Source organism: Scyliorhinus torazame, chromosome 10 (assembly GCF_047496885.1).
Source record: "Scyliorhinus torazame isolate Kashiwa2021f chromosome 10, sScyTor2.1, whole genome shotgun sequence".
Classification (NCBI taxonomy): domain Eukaryota; kingdom Metazoa; phylum Chordata; class Chondrichthyes; order Carcharhiniformes; family Scyliorhinidae; genus Scyliorhinus; species Scyliorhinus torazame.
The window spans coordinates 13,031,441-13,046,441 of NC_092716.1; the positions used below are offsets into that span (position 1 = coordinate 13,031,441).

At 50.4% G+C, this 15,001-nt stretch overlaps 1 protein-coding gene across 3 annotated transcripts in view; it reads left to right on the plus strand.

The window, feature by feature from the left end:
* Positions 1 to 15,001, plus strand: part of cdh8 (cadherin 8) — a 271,443-nt gene that overhangs the window by 17,902 nt on the left and 238,540 nt on the right. The window contains exon 1 of one of the 3 annotated variants that reach the window (XM_072517823.1): positions 13,967 to 14,082. The exons of the other annotated variants lie outside the window; for them this stretch is intronic. The gene's annotated coding sequence lies outside the window, so the exon portion shown is untranslated. Of the gene's footprint in view, positions 1 to 13,966; positions 14,083 to 15,001 lie in introns of those variants that run through there. 3 annotated transcript variants of the gene reach the window in all.

Consider the following 15,001-nt stretch of genomic DNA (forward strand, 5'->3'; position numbering starts at 1 on the left):
AAGCTGAGAAGTTTCATTCTATATCAATCATTTAATTCCGGGGGAGAATATGCAACAGTGTCAATGCCAGTGGGCCACTGATCCAGACGCCCAGGCTATAGCTTTGGGGACAAGGGTTCATATCCTATCACAGCAGCTGAGAGACTTTAAGTTTAATTGTTGAAACAATCTGGAATTGAAAACTAGTCTGTGTAATAGTGACCATGACCATGAAACGATCATCCACTATTGTAAAACCCACCAGATTCGCTAACGTCCTTTCGGGATGGAAATCTACCATCTTTACTCAGCCTGGTCGACATGTGACTCCAATTTAAAAAATAATTCATTCATTAGATGTGGGCATCCCTGGCTACATCTAATTGCCCTTGAGAAGGTGGAGGTGAGATGCCTTCTTGAACCCCTGCAGTCTGTTATGATATGCAGACACACACATAATGATACACAGACAAGCAGCTAATGGACACAGAGAACAGGACATGACCAATAAGCAGGCAGGACACTCAGGGGTGGGATCTGACTATAAAGGACACGAGGCACTCACACTCCACCTCTTTCCACTGAAGAAGATCTAGAGAGTCAGTCAAGAGTGTTATTACAATCTCACACCTCCACCACATGGCTAAGAGCTAGTCTGGTTCAGTCAGACTGAGTAACCAGACTTAAGTTAGCAGAGAGTCAAACTCACAGAGAACTGGGCTAACTGTGCTATAGTCCAATAAACCTGATTGAACTAACTTCAAGGTCTGGAGTATCTTTTTTATCTATGCTGCATCAGTTGCAGCCAGTGTTAGACCAGTATACCTAACACGACATGATACCAGGAGACTACTAATTTAAGGTGGCTTACCTCAGTCCGTTCCGTGACGACCAGCAACTGTATCCTGGCACCATGGAAATGATTCAGGCTCCACATCAGCTCAGGACCTCCGGTAATCTCAGTGCCAACTGGCGGACATACAAGCAAAAGTTTCTGCTGTACATCGCAGGCTCAGACCTCGAGGGTGCGTCTGATGCAAGAAATATCGCGCTTCTCCTCTCAACCGTGGGTGATCAAACCATCGAACTCTTCAACTCGTTTAACTTCACCGAAGGCCAGGACAAGACATTGGGCGCAATTCTCCCATCGGGAGACTAAGTCCCGATGCCGGAGTGAAAACCGGAGTGTTTCACTCCGGCGTCGGAGGCCGTTCCCAGCCCCCTATTCTCCCACCACTGGGGGGCTAAGAGCGGCACCGCATCATTTACTCACGCCGCGCCTTGGCGCCGTGTAAAAGTGGCGCCGCGTAAATGACGCGACCGGCGCCGCGTAAATGACATCACCCGCACATGCGCGGTTGCCGTCCTCCCCGCGGCCGCCCCGCAAGAAGATGTCGGATGGATCTTGCGGGGCAGCGAAGGAAAGGAGGTCCTCCTTTAGAGAGCCCGGCCCGCCGATCGGTGGGTACCGATCGTGGGCAAGACCCCTTTTGAGCCCCCCACGGTGCAGGAACCCCCCTCGCCCCCCCCCACAGGCCGCCCCCCCCAGCGTTCACGCGCTGTTCCTGCCGGCAGCGACCAGGTGTGGATGGCGCAGGCGGGAACCTGTCGTGTTGGATAGGCCGCTCGGCCCATCCGGGCTGGAGTATCTCCCAGCGGCCAGCCGTGATTCACGCCGCGCCGGTTTGGGGGGGTGGGAGAATCGTGTGCGGGCGTCGGGGTGGCGTGGCGGGACTTGCGCGGCACCCGGGCGATTCTCCCACCTGGCGGGGGGGGGGGGGGGGAGAATTCCGCCCAAAGTTTCAGACCATCCTGGACAAGTTTGATAGTCACTGTGAAGTGGACACCAATGAAATCTTCGAGCGCTACATATTCAAACAACGTCTTCAAGGTAAAGATGAATCTTTCAATGCCTCCTTAACTAACCTCCGCCTGCTAGCGCTGTCCTGCAACCTTGGTGATATTGCTGACTCCATGATCAGAGACCAAATCGTGTTTGGCGTTCACTCTGATCCTCTGAGAGAGCAGCTCTTAAAAATCAAGCATATGACCCTGCCAGTCGCGGTTGAAACATGTACAGTGCATGAGCATGCAAAAAATCGGTATGCCCAATACAAATCAGCTGAAAATGAGAGACTTGTCTCCCACGAGTAGAGCGTGTGCAGGCCATCCCCCGGATTCAGCGTCTCAGCATTGAAGATAGCGGCCATTTTGCGGCTTTGCCCAGGGCCCCACGCATGCGCGATGCGAACGGGATAACGTAGTGGCCGACACCCGCACTGTGCAGGTGCATACGTCTGACGACCGCACTGCGCATGTGCGACGACGTGCACCGCGTCACGACGCCGACGTGCCCGAACTGTGGCAATGCCCGCTTAAAGAGACACTGCCCTGCAAGAGGCAGGCGATGTTTAAACTGTGGGAAGCCTGGACGCTATGCAGCCTTGTGCAGGTCTGCACCACCAGTCAGAGGCCAGCGCTCCCAATTCCGACGATGGCGTGTCCAGGATTCTGAACCATGGCAGTACAACGGATCCAGAGGACGAGTGCTTGGAGTCCACCTACCGAGTGGGCAACATTACCACACGTGAACATGCCACACTTAACTCATCTTGCATTCAGTCCATCCTCGCTGTGGATTCGGAAGACGAATGGCGTGCGGTGATGCAGGTCAACCGCTGCTCCATCCAGTTCAAGCTGGACACAGGTGCTTCTGCCAACCTCCTCTCACAGGCAGACTTCAAACGCATCAAGAAGCCTCCCAAGGTCTTTCCAGCAGCCTGCCAGCTCCTGGACTATAACGGTAATACCATCACGGCACTGGGGTCCTGCTATCTACTCGTCTCCAACCGGAGTACCCATGCACGGCTAAGGTTTAAAATCGTCAAGCTGGACAGGGCATCGCTACTGGGCGTGCATGCCTGCACAAAGCAAAACCTGGTGCAGCGGGTTTATTCAATGACATCCTCCAACATGGATCTTCAAGCTGGCATTGATGACATCCTCGCTCAGTATCCAGATGTGTTTGACGGGATGGGCACTGTGACATATCGGTACTTCAACCTGATGCCAAGCCAGTGGTCCATGCGCCATGCCGGGTCCCGGCCCCGCTGAAGGAGCACCTGAAGGAACAGCTCAAGGAGCTGCAGCAGCAGGGGATCATTTCCAGGGTAACCGAACCGACTGACTGGGTCAGCTCGATGGTGGTGGTTAAAAAACCCTCTGGAGACCTGCGCATCTGCATTGATCAAAAGGATCTCAACCAGAATATAATGCGTGAACACTACCTCATCCCGAAGCGGGAGGAACTCACCAGTGAGATGGCACATGCAAGGTTTTTTACGAAGTTAGATGCGTCACATGGATTCTGGCACATCCAGCTGGATGAGTCCAGCAGAAGGCTCTGCACTTTCAACACACCGTTTGGCAGGTACTGCTATAACCGTATGCCGTTCGGCATCGTCTCGGCATCGGAGATATTTCATCGCATCATGGAGCAGATGATGGAGGGCATCGAAGGGGTTCGTGTGTACGTGGACAACGTCATCATATGGTCCACGACCCCTGAGGAGCATGTTTCCCATCTCCAGCAGGTATTCCGCCGTGTCCACGCCAATGGCCTGAAGCTGAACAGGGCCAAATATTGCTTTGGCATGCCGACACTCAAGTTTCAGATCTCTCAGCAGGGCGTGTGCCCCGACACAGACAAGGTGAAGGCCATTGCAGCCATGAAGGTACCGGAAGACAAGAAGGCGGTATTGCGCTTCCTGGGCATAGTCAATTTTCTGGGCAAGTTCATCCCAAACATGGCCTCACACACCACGGCCCTACGAAACCTAGTGAAGAAGTCCACTGCCTTCGAGTGGAAGGCGGCCCATCAGGCAGAGTGGTTGGAGCTGAAAGCCAAGCTTACCACTGCACATGTTTTGGCATTTTTTGACCCAGACAGGGAAACGAAAATCTCGACAGATGCGAGCCAGGATGGCATTGATGCAGTCCTGTTGCAACGCGATGACACCTCATCCCGAGCACCGGTTGCCTACGCATCAAGGGCAATGACACCCACCGAACAAAGGTATACACAAATTGAGAAGGAATGCCTGGGCCACTGGCATTCTCAAGTTCTACGGCCTGCCGACTTTCACAGAAGAGACGGATCACAGGCCCCTGATCCACATTATCCACAAGGACCTTAATGACATGACGTCTCGGTTGCAGCGCATCCTCCTCAATCTCAGAAGGTACGACTTTGATCTGGTCTACACGCCTGGCAAGGAGCTCATCATTGCCGATACACTGTCCCGTTCCATCACCGTGCCTAGTGAACCACTGAACATCATCCAGCAAATTGAGTCATAGGTTGAGTCACAGGTGCAGCTGTGTGCTCACACCCTCCCGGCATCTGATGAGAAGGTGATTTGTATCCGTGAGGAGACAGCCAAAGACCCCCTCTTGCAGCGTGTTATGCAACACCTAGCCAATGGCTGGCAAAAAGGGCAGTGCCCTCAATTTTTCAATGTAAAGGACGACCTGACGGTGGTTGATGGTATCCTCCTCAAACTGGACCGGATTGTAATTCCACACAGTCTCCAAAGCTTGGTTCCCCGTCAAATCCATGAGGGCCACCTGGGTGTGGAAAAGTGCAGACGCAGAGCCAGGCAGGCTGTCCACTGGCCCGGGATCAGCCAGGACATCGCAAACATGGTCCTTAACTGTGCGACCTGTCAATGCCTCCAGCCAGCGCAGAGTAAGGGGACACTTCAAGCAGCATGAAATCGAAACCTCTCCATGGTCCAAGGTTGGCATCGACCTCTTTCATGCGAATGGTCGTGATTATGTGTTAATCATTGATTATTTTTCCAATTACCCTGAAGTCGTGAAGCTCTCAGACCTCACATCTCGGACCGTCATCAAGGAGACGTTCTCCAGGCATGGTATCCCACTCACTGTCATGAGTGACAATGGCCCGTGCTTCAGCAGCCATGAGTGGTCTCTGTTTGCCCAGGCGTATCAGTTCAAACACGTCACTTCCAGCCCACACTATCCACAGTCAAACGGAGAAATTGAGAAAGGGGTGCACGTAGTGAAGCAGCTCATCTGCAAGGCCGCGGATTCTGTGTCTGACACTCACCTCGCGCTGCTTGTGTACAGGGCGTTCCCACTGTCCACTGGCATGTCGCCGGCTCAACTCCTGATGAACAGGGACCTGCGAACGACACTTCCAGCCATACACGTGCCCAACCTGGATCACCTCCCGGTGCTGCAGAAGGTGCAGCAACTCCGAGACCGGCAAAATCAGGGCCATGATGCTCAATCACCAATTTGCCCGTGTTATCCCTGTCAGACACTGTTCGGGTCAAGATCCCTGATGGAGGCTGGTCAGCTCCAGCTGTCATTGTTCGACAGGCTGCCCCCCGGTCGTATGTTGTGCATCTGGCTTATGGTTCTGTTGTGCGATGAAACAGACGGGCACTGCGCAAAGCTGCCTGCCAGCAACTGCATTCTTCTCCCTTTCCTTCTGTTGTTTTGCCACCTCCTGATATCTCGACTCACGACGCCACCAGTCAGGCTCCAATCCCACCCATCAAGGCCCTGTCGTCCCCACCACCACTTCTCTGGCGGTCGACCAGGATCTGACGCAAGTCACAGAGACTGGACTTATGAACATTTGTTCTGTTTGCTATGTTCTGTGTCTCGCATTAGACAGCTGTTTTCACATGTACATATGTTCACATCCGCTGCATGTATATATGTTAATATTGGCCTATTCTTGTAAATACGTTCACATTTGTCATCCAAACATAAAAAAAGGGGAGATGTCATGATATGCAGACACACACATAATGATATACAGACAAGCAGCTAATGGACACAGAGAACAGGACATGACCAATAAGCAGGCAGGACACTCAGGGGTGGGATCTGACTATAAAAGACACGAGGCACTCACACTCTGCCTCTTTCCACTGATGAACATCTAGAGAGTCAGTCAAGGGTGTAGTTACAATCTCACACCTCCACTACGTGGCTAAGAGCTAGTTTGGTTCAGTCAGACAGAGTAACCACACTTAAGTTAGCAGAAAGTCGAACTCACAGAGAACTGTGTTAACTGTGCTATTAGTTCAATAAACCTGACTGAACTAACTTCAAGGTCTGGAGTATCTTTTTGATCTATGCTGCATCCAGTTGCAGCCAGTGTTATACCAATATACCTAACACGACACAGTCTATATGGTAGGGGGAGGGAGTTCCAGGATCTTGACCCAGCGACAGTGACGGAACAACGGTATATTTCTAAGTCAGGAGTTGAATGTCTAGGTGGTGGTGCTCCCAATTGTCTGCTGCTCTTGTCTTTCTAGGTGGTCATAGAAGGTGCCATCTAAGGAATCTTCATGAGTTCCTGCAGTGCCTGCTGCAGATGGTGCACACGGCTGCCACTGTTCATCAGTGGTGGAGTGCGTGAATGTTTGTGGAAGGGGTAGCAATCAAGTGAGCTGCTTTGTCCTGGATGGTGCCAAGTTTCTAGAGTCCTTTTGGAGCTGCTCTCATCCAGGCAAGTAGAGTATTCCATCACATTCCTGACTTGTGCCCTTGCAGATGGTAGACAGGCTTTGGAGAGTCAGGAGGTGCGTTACTCGCTGTAGGATTCCTTACCTTTGTCCTGCTCTTTTAACCACAGTATTTATATAGCTAGTCCAATTCAGTTTCTGGTCGACGGTAACCCCCAGGAAGCGGGGATTCTGCGCTGGTAACCCCATTGAATGTCAAGGGGTGATGGTTAGATTCCCTCTTGATGGTCACTGCCTGGCACTTGTATGGCGTGAATGTTACTTGCACACTTGTCAGTCCAAGTCTGGATATTGTCCAGGTCTTGCTGCATTTGGGCATGGGCTGTTTCAGTATCTGCGGAGTGGTGGATGGTGCTGAAGATCGTGTAATTATCAGCAAACATTCCTACTTCTGACCTTATAATGGATGCAAGGTCATTGATGAAGCAGCTGAAGATGCGTAACAAATGCTGGCCTTGTCAGCGATGCCCGTACCCCATGAGAGAATAAATGTTTAAAATATTCATTGCGTTTAGTGTATTTCTACTCAACACTTGATTTCATGGAAGGGCAGGTGTCAATGGTGCAACCCAGTGATGGATTATGACAAGCCAGCATCCCGTGGTACTTTCACAACTCCTGTGTCCCTGTGTGTTGTGGTATCACGCCAACAGTTGCCCGATTAGACGTGAGGTGGAGGTCATTAAATCGAGCATGTGTTTTGCACAATCTCACTTCTGTGCTGCAATGAAAAATTAAATGAATTATTGAATCAGGCTGAAGTCATTGCCCGTAGCAAAAAAAAAATGGCTTTCAGTAGATTTCATTGAGATAGTTAATGGACACTTGGAAGCGAAAGAGCATTCAGTACATGCGTACAGATGATTCCAATGGGATAAGTATCCTCTGTGAATGATAGAATTGTGAAGGCCTTGGAGCAATTTCTTAGGAAAATGTAGTTGTGGATTTTGTTCATTATTTCAACTGAAAGGAGTGAGCAGGGGAAATATTCATTGGGTTATTTACGCTGCTTTGTACATAGTGAGAAGAGGAATTCTTATTTAGTGTTTTACAGATGTGGTCTCCAATTACAGAGGCAAAATATTGCAGATTCTGGAACCCTGGAATAAAAACTGGAATTGATGGAAATACTCAGCGGGCCAGGCAGCATCGTGCGGAGAGAGAAAAACAGAGGGTGATATGTTACCAGCACCCGGGCATGGGGGTACCCTTTTAAATGCTTGGGAGGCATGTTGAGGTGGCTCCCCGACACTGTCAAGCTGCTGGGTAGTGTTCCCAGGAGCAGCAGCGGCGTATAGCAATTGCCCACAGATTGAAGGCAATGCCCACAGATTGAGATAATATAATTATCTCCCCTGTAGGGGCCATTTCGAAAGGCTATCAGCATTTCACCAGCTGCACAACACCTTCCAGCAAGCTGCAAAGAAGGTCCACGGCCAAAGCCAGGGCCTGCCAGTGGCAATGGCCGCACCTGCGGTCCCGATGCAACCAGCTCGTCTGATGGTCTGGCTAAGGGTCGCCTAACCTCTGCTTTGGTAACGGTCTGAGGTAAACTCAATCTGTTTACAGCCTTGGTGCTGCATTTGGCCTCGAGATGCGCTTCTGACCTCATGTTCACACAATCACTCAAGCCCACCTATTTCCGACTCAGTCACATTTTGCAACTTGTCTCAACTCAGTAGCAGCTGAAACCCTCATCCATGCCTTAATTTCCTCTCGACTCGACTATGCCAACACACACCCCTGGCTCATTTCCCCATTTCTAACCATCATAAACTTGAGGTCGTCCAAAACTCTGCTGCCACTAGCTAACTTGCAGCATCTGCTATTCCCGATTCACGGACCCACTTTGACTCCCGCTCAAGCAACATCTTGATTTTAAAATTCTCATCCTTGTTTTCAAACCCCTCCATGTCCTTGCCCTTCCCTATTGGTGTAACCTCATGCAACCCTACAAACCTCCGAGATAAGGGCGGCACGGTGGCGCAGTGGGTTAGCCCTGTTGCCTCACGGCGCCGAGGTCCCAGGTTTGATCCCGGCTCTGGGTCACTGTCCGTGTGGAGTTTGCACATTCTCCCCGTGTTTGCGTGGGTTTCACCCCCACAACCCAAAGATGTGCAGGGTGGATGGATTGGCCACGCTAAATAGCCCCTTCATTGGAAAAAATGTATTGGGTACTCTAAATTTATAAAAATAAAAAAACCTCCGAGATATCTGTCCTTCTCTGAATCTGGTCTCATGTGCAATTCTAATTGCTCCACTGTTGGTGGCCATGCCTTCAGCTGTCTCGGCCCCAACCTCTGGAATGCCCTCCTTGCACCACTCCTGCTCTTTATCTCACTCTCTTCCTTTCTGACACTCCTTCAACCTAGCTTTCTGACTAACCATTTGGTCACCTGACCTAACATTTGCTGATGTGGCTTTGTGTCATACTTTGTTTTATAATTGTCCTGTGGAACACTTTGGGATTATCCATAACATTAAAGGCACTGCTGTTGTTGATTAGACCAACACGCTGGAGACCCAACCCACCCTCCTTTATTGCGCCTATTATTCTGACCAAATCTTTTAATTTCTTCTCATGTGGAACGGAAACATAGAACATACAGTGCAGAAGGAGGCCATTCGGCCCATCGAGTCTGCACCGACCCACTTAAGCCCTCACTTCCACCCTATCCCTGTAACACAATAACCCCTCCTAACCTTTTTGGTCACTAAGGGCAATTTATCATGGCCAATCCACCTGACCTGCACGTATTTGTACTGTGGGAGGAAACCGGAGCACCCGGAGGAAACCCACGCACACACGGGGAGAACGTGCAGACTCCGCACAGACAGTGACCCAGCGGGGAATCGAACCTGGGACCCTGGCACTGTGAAGCCACAGTGCTATCCACTTGTGCTACCGTGCTGCCCCATCAAGCTTTCCCCGATTAAGCTCCTGTGAACTACCTTGGGGAAACTTTCTTGTTTTTAATGGAACAATACAAATGCAGGTTGCTTATTTTGGGACTTGTGCATTTAGGGAGGTAAGAGTAATCAGAATATTCCGGGCTGAATTTCACGAGCACCGAACTTGCTCGGCGAGGGTGGAGACCGATGTGCAACCCGCTTCCACCCAATAGTCCTGAAAAAACGCAATGTCACACTGGAAGGCCAATTAATGGTCGCCCAGCATAGACCCTGCCTGTTGGTTGTGTCAGCCTTGTCATGGGGAGGGGAGGGGGGGGGGGAACGGGGATTCTTGGGCACCGGATCCAATTGTATCCTTCCATTGAACTTCCTGTGGAAAAACAGATAGGTCCCACAACATGGAAACAAAATTAGTGCTAACACTGTAGCTTTTCAGCTGTGAACTGATCCTGAGTGAAACCTTCGCTGATCCAATGATTTATAAATAGTAGCTCTGAAATTTGCCTGCAGGTCCTTCCCAGCATCTGCCACTGATTCAGCTAAACTTTGTGGCAGCAATGAGGAAGCTGTGGGAGTGGGCAGGGGGCGGGGGGGGGGGGGGGGGGGGGGGAAGAGTTGGGGAGGGGGTTCCCTTCATCTACTTACATTTGTGAAGAAAGAAAAACTAATGAATAAGCATTTCTCCAGGACCTTTCATGATTTCAGGACATGCGAGAACGCCTCATCGCTTTTTGAAGTGCGGTCGCTGATATAATGCGGACAAAATACCGGCCAGCCAATATGCGCACAACGAGCTCCCAATGTTGGATCTTTTACACCAATCTGAAAACGTAGACATGGTCTCAGATTAGCATCTCATCTGAACACTGGCACCACAGTGAGTGCAACCCTTTCTCATGGCCGCCACTGAGACTGTAAGCCCACGTGCTCAACTCTCTGGAGCGCGATTTGAACCCATAAACTGCTGAACCCCCAAGAGCAGAACACTGCCACCTGGTAGACAGCCATTGCCATCAAGGGGTTCACCTGATCGACCTGCTATTGCAGCAGCTCTGCATTGCCTGGCTGATGTGGTGCAGCAAGGGCTAGTGGTTGTAACGATGGGGGGCGGGGGGGCTAGGTGAGAGAGTGGGGGATGAAAACTAAGTGAGGGTGTTTCCTTTTATTAAAAATTATTTTTAATTGTGCAGGGACCTTCCACATGTACCGCTGGGGGTTAATTGGGACATCCATGGTAACAAACATGCCACATCTGTTTGTTGGGTCATAATGCAGGCCTGGAACATGGGGAGTCTGATGTTAAGAGAGCCCCTTATCCCAGGTCAATACCACCACCCCTTCCCCACCTGCCCATATAATTACAGCGGCAAAACGCGAAATGGCCATGAATCTATGGGCTTTCAAGGCCATTTGTAAATGTCGATTTTCCCCAGAGTTGGGACAGACTGATCTAATTTGTTCGAACCTTGGCACAGATGTGTGGGTGAAGCAGCTTTGAAAGTTAACGCAGTCTAAAGGAAATCCAGCGGAAGATCAGGGGCGTCATTCTCCGACCCCCCGCCGGGTCGGAGAATGGCCGTTGGCCGCCGTGAATCCCGCCCCCGCCGAAGTCTCCGGTACCGGAGATTGGGCGGGGGCGGGAATCGGGCCGCGCCGGTTGGCGGGACCCCCCGCTCAATTCTCCGGCCAGGATGGGCCGAAGTCCCGCCCAGAAATTGCCTGTCCCGCCGGCGTAAATCAAAGCTGGTATTTACTGACGGGACCAGGCGGCGTGGGCGGGCTCCGGGGTCCTGGGGGGGGCGCAGGGCGATCTGACCCTGGGGGGTGCCTCCACGGTGGCCTGGCCCGCGATCGGGGCCCACCGATCCGCGGGCGGGCCTGTGCCGTAGGGGCACTCTTTCCCTTCCGCCTCCGCCACGGCCACCACCATGGCGGAGGCGGAAGAGACTCTCCCCACTGCGCATGCGCGGGAAACTGTCGGCTGACGCTCCCGCGCATGCGCCGCATTTCCGCGCCAGCTGGCGGGGCACCAAACGCTATTTCCGCCAGCTGGCGGGGTGGAAATCCCTCCGGCGCCGGCCTAGCCCCTCAATGTTGGGGCTCGGCCCCCAAAGATGCGGAGCATTCCGCACCTTTGGGCCGGCGCAATGCCCGTCTGATTGGCGCCGTTTTTGGCGCCAGTCGGCGGACATCGCGCCGTTGGGGGAGAATTTCGCCCCAGAACTGGGGTACCAGCAAAATCACAAATAAAACAAATGTGCTTGTGCTCTGGGGGTGGGGGGAGGGGCTTTAATCTGACCCTTGGAAGACAAATTGATAAAAATGCAACGCCGGCCTGCTCTTTGTTCCTGTCCGTAGGCTTTCTAATGGGCTTTGACAGAGAGTCATTCAGACTCGAAACGCGAGCTCCATTCTCTGTCCACAGATGCTGTCAGACCTGTTGCGATTGTCCGGTATTTTCTGTTTTTGTTCGACTTTCCAATGGTCTAAATTTGCCCTTTAATGAGGTCGGGACACATGCCCGATGTCATCCCACGCAATTCTATACGCTTTCAGGTCAGCCGCATGCCTGATAAAGCCCTGTAAAATTCTGCCTTTACATACCTCAGATTCAGTCAGAAGGGTGAACATTAAAGCAGTACTTTCTGCACCGAGGAGGCACAAAATTATTGTTTTTTCGGCAGTGAAGGTTAATGGAACACCCACCTGCCTTGCACTCTCCAACCCCACGCCCCCCCCCCCCCCCCGCCTCCCCACCACACACACCCACATTCACCTTTAGTAATCTGTAAAAGAACAGAAACAAGCGGACTATATTTAAAATCATGGGGTACAAAGATTTCCTCAAAGCTTTGCTCAATTCTCTTTAACCTTCATCAGAATATATTAAACCAGAGCAAAGTTTCAATGAGATCCGTTGCATCATGTCATCCTCACAGGTGGATAGCCTTCCATAGGGTTTTAGACACTAACAGATGCATTATTCTCGGTAACATTAGGAGGTAATAGGTTATCATTGTCAGTTAGTTTCTGAATGCGTTCACACAGGTTGGTTATGGACGAGGTCTGATCATTGCTTACCTCGTTCCATTTCATAGTGCACTCTGGCTCAGCAAGGAACATGCAACAAAACATAACCTCATTAGGGTCTTGCCAGAATTCTCTCTTGTTTAAGTACAAGTCTGATGGGAAATAGGTAGAACGGTTTCTTTTCTTGCATCTATTCATTCTTTGTAATACAAGGGAGTCATTTGGTTCAAAATGCCTTTGCTGGCTTTTCGACAATGCTATCCAATTAATTTTGCTCCCCACCTCCTTATCAACACCTACATTAGGAACAGGAGTAGGTCATGACCCTCTGAGAGAAAGAAATTCCCCTAGTTTCTGTCTTAAATGGGCGACCCCTTATTTTTTTTAAAGTTACCACTAGTTCTAGATTCTCCTGCAAGAGGAAACATTCTCTCCACGTCCACCCTGTCAACACTCCTCAGGACCTTGTATGTTTCAATCAAGTCACTTCTTATTCCTCTGGACTCCAGTGGATAGAAGCCTAGTCTGTCCAACCTTTCCACAAAAGGCAACCTGCTCATTCCTGGCATTTGCCTGGTATATCTTCTCTGAAATGCTTCCAATGCATTTACATCTTTCCTGAAAAATGGAGAACAAAGCTGTACACAGTACTCCAGATTTGGTCTCACCAATGCTCTGTCATCTCAGGTAACCTCCCGACTTTTCAATTCCCCTCAAAATAAATGATAACGTTCTATTAGTTTTCCTAATTACTTGTTGTACCTGCGTACTGACCCTTTCACCTAGATTCTTTGGCATCTCAGAACTTTGCAATCTCTCACCAGTTAGATTATGTGTTTCTTTTCTATTTTCCCTGCCAACATGGACAACTTCACATTTGCCCACATTGAACTCGATTTGCTAGATCTGTGACCACTCACTTAACCTATTTATATCCTTTGGTCGCCTCCTTATGTCCCTTTCACATCTGTATTTTTTTAACTATCATTGTGTCATCAGAAACCACACCATCTGCCCCTTCATCTAAGTCATTTATCTTAATTGTAAAGTTGCCAGCCAGGAAAATACGCTTTTATTGCTCCACTCCTTTTCCCTGTTAGCTAACCAATCTCCTATCCATGCCAATATGCTATTTTCTATATAATAAACGTTTATTTTCACCATAACCTTTGATGTGGCACTTTATCGAATGCCTTCTGGAAATCTAAGTACAGTGCATCCACCCGTTCCCCTTTATCCACAGCACACATGCCTCCTTCAAAGAACTCCAATATATTGGTTAAACATGATTTCCCTTTCACAAAACCATGTTGATTCTGTCTGATTACCTTAAATTGTTCCAAATGCTCAGCTACAATTTCTTTCATAAAAACTTGTAACATTTTCCCAAGACAGGTACGTGTTCAGCTAACTGGCCTGAAGCTTCCTATTGTTTGTCTGTCTCACGTTTTGAACAAATGAGTTACATTTGCTATTTTCCAATCTAATGGAAAACCAACGCATCAACTATCTCCCCAGCCACTTCTTTGAAGATCCGAGGGTGAAGTCCATCAGGACGCTCGCAATTGTCAACCTGCAGCTCCAACAATTTGTTAAGTTCCACTTGTTTCTTGATTTAGAGCAATTCCTGAGATATTACTTGTATCCTCTGTGATGAACACCAATGCAATATGCCCTGTTCAACTCATCTCCCATTTCCATATTTTCCATTATTTCTTCCCAGACTCGCTTTGTATTGAACCAATACTCACTCAGTTAACTTGGGCTGGATTCTCCCAAAATGGGGCAATGTCCCCACGGCAGCGTAAAAACACTGGCATTGCCCTCCCCATTTTCCTGCAAAAAATAAACGTCGATTCACTTCCCTTCAGGGGGCTAGCAGGGACTCAGAGGGCTTCATGCAGTTACGGCTGCGGATACGAGCCCCCGCACTTCCTTTTCCGATCCGCGCATGCGCACGGTGATGGCCTCCAGCGGCCGCGCTGAGCGCCATGGCGGACTTGGACGGCGTACGAATACAAACAAACTAGGTCCCCCAATCGGCCGAGCGCCCGAGGATCCATCTGGCCCGATCGCTGCCCCGGCCGCCCATAAGGCCCCTACGATGCTCGATCCCCCACGCCCCTTCCCCACCAGGGCGGCCGCAGGCTGACTCCACAGCCGCCATGCCTGAGTCCCGGCCGGCCATACCATATTAGTTCCACGCCGTCGGGAACTCGGCCGGTCTGGAGCAGAGTATCGCTGGGCGGGCCTGTGGCAATGGCCCCCCAGCCACATGGTGTAATTCGCGGACGCGCGGTTATTCGGGGCCCGGAAAATCGCCGGAGTGGCACCGGACCCGATTCCGTCGAGAACTTCGATTCTCCGCCCCGAGCCAAACACGATTTTGGTGCGGGGCTGAAGAGAATCCAACCCCTTTTCTTTTTCAAATATCTGTCTTTGTAGTTTAGGCTAGCTCTCTCTAAGTTTTCTTTCCCTATCAATATTTTAGTCATTCTTTTCTCTTTTTT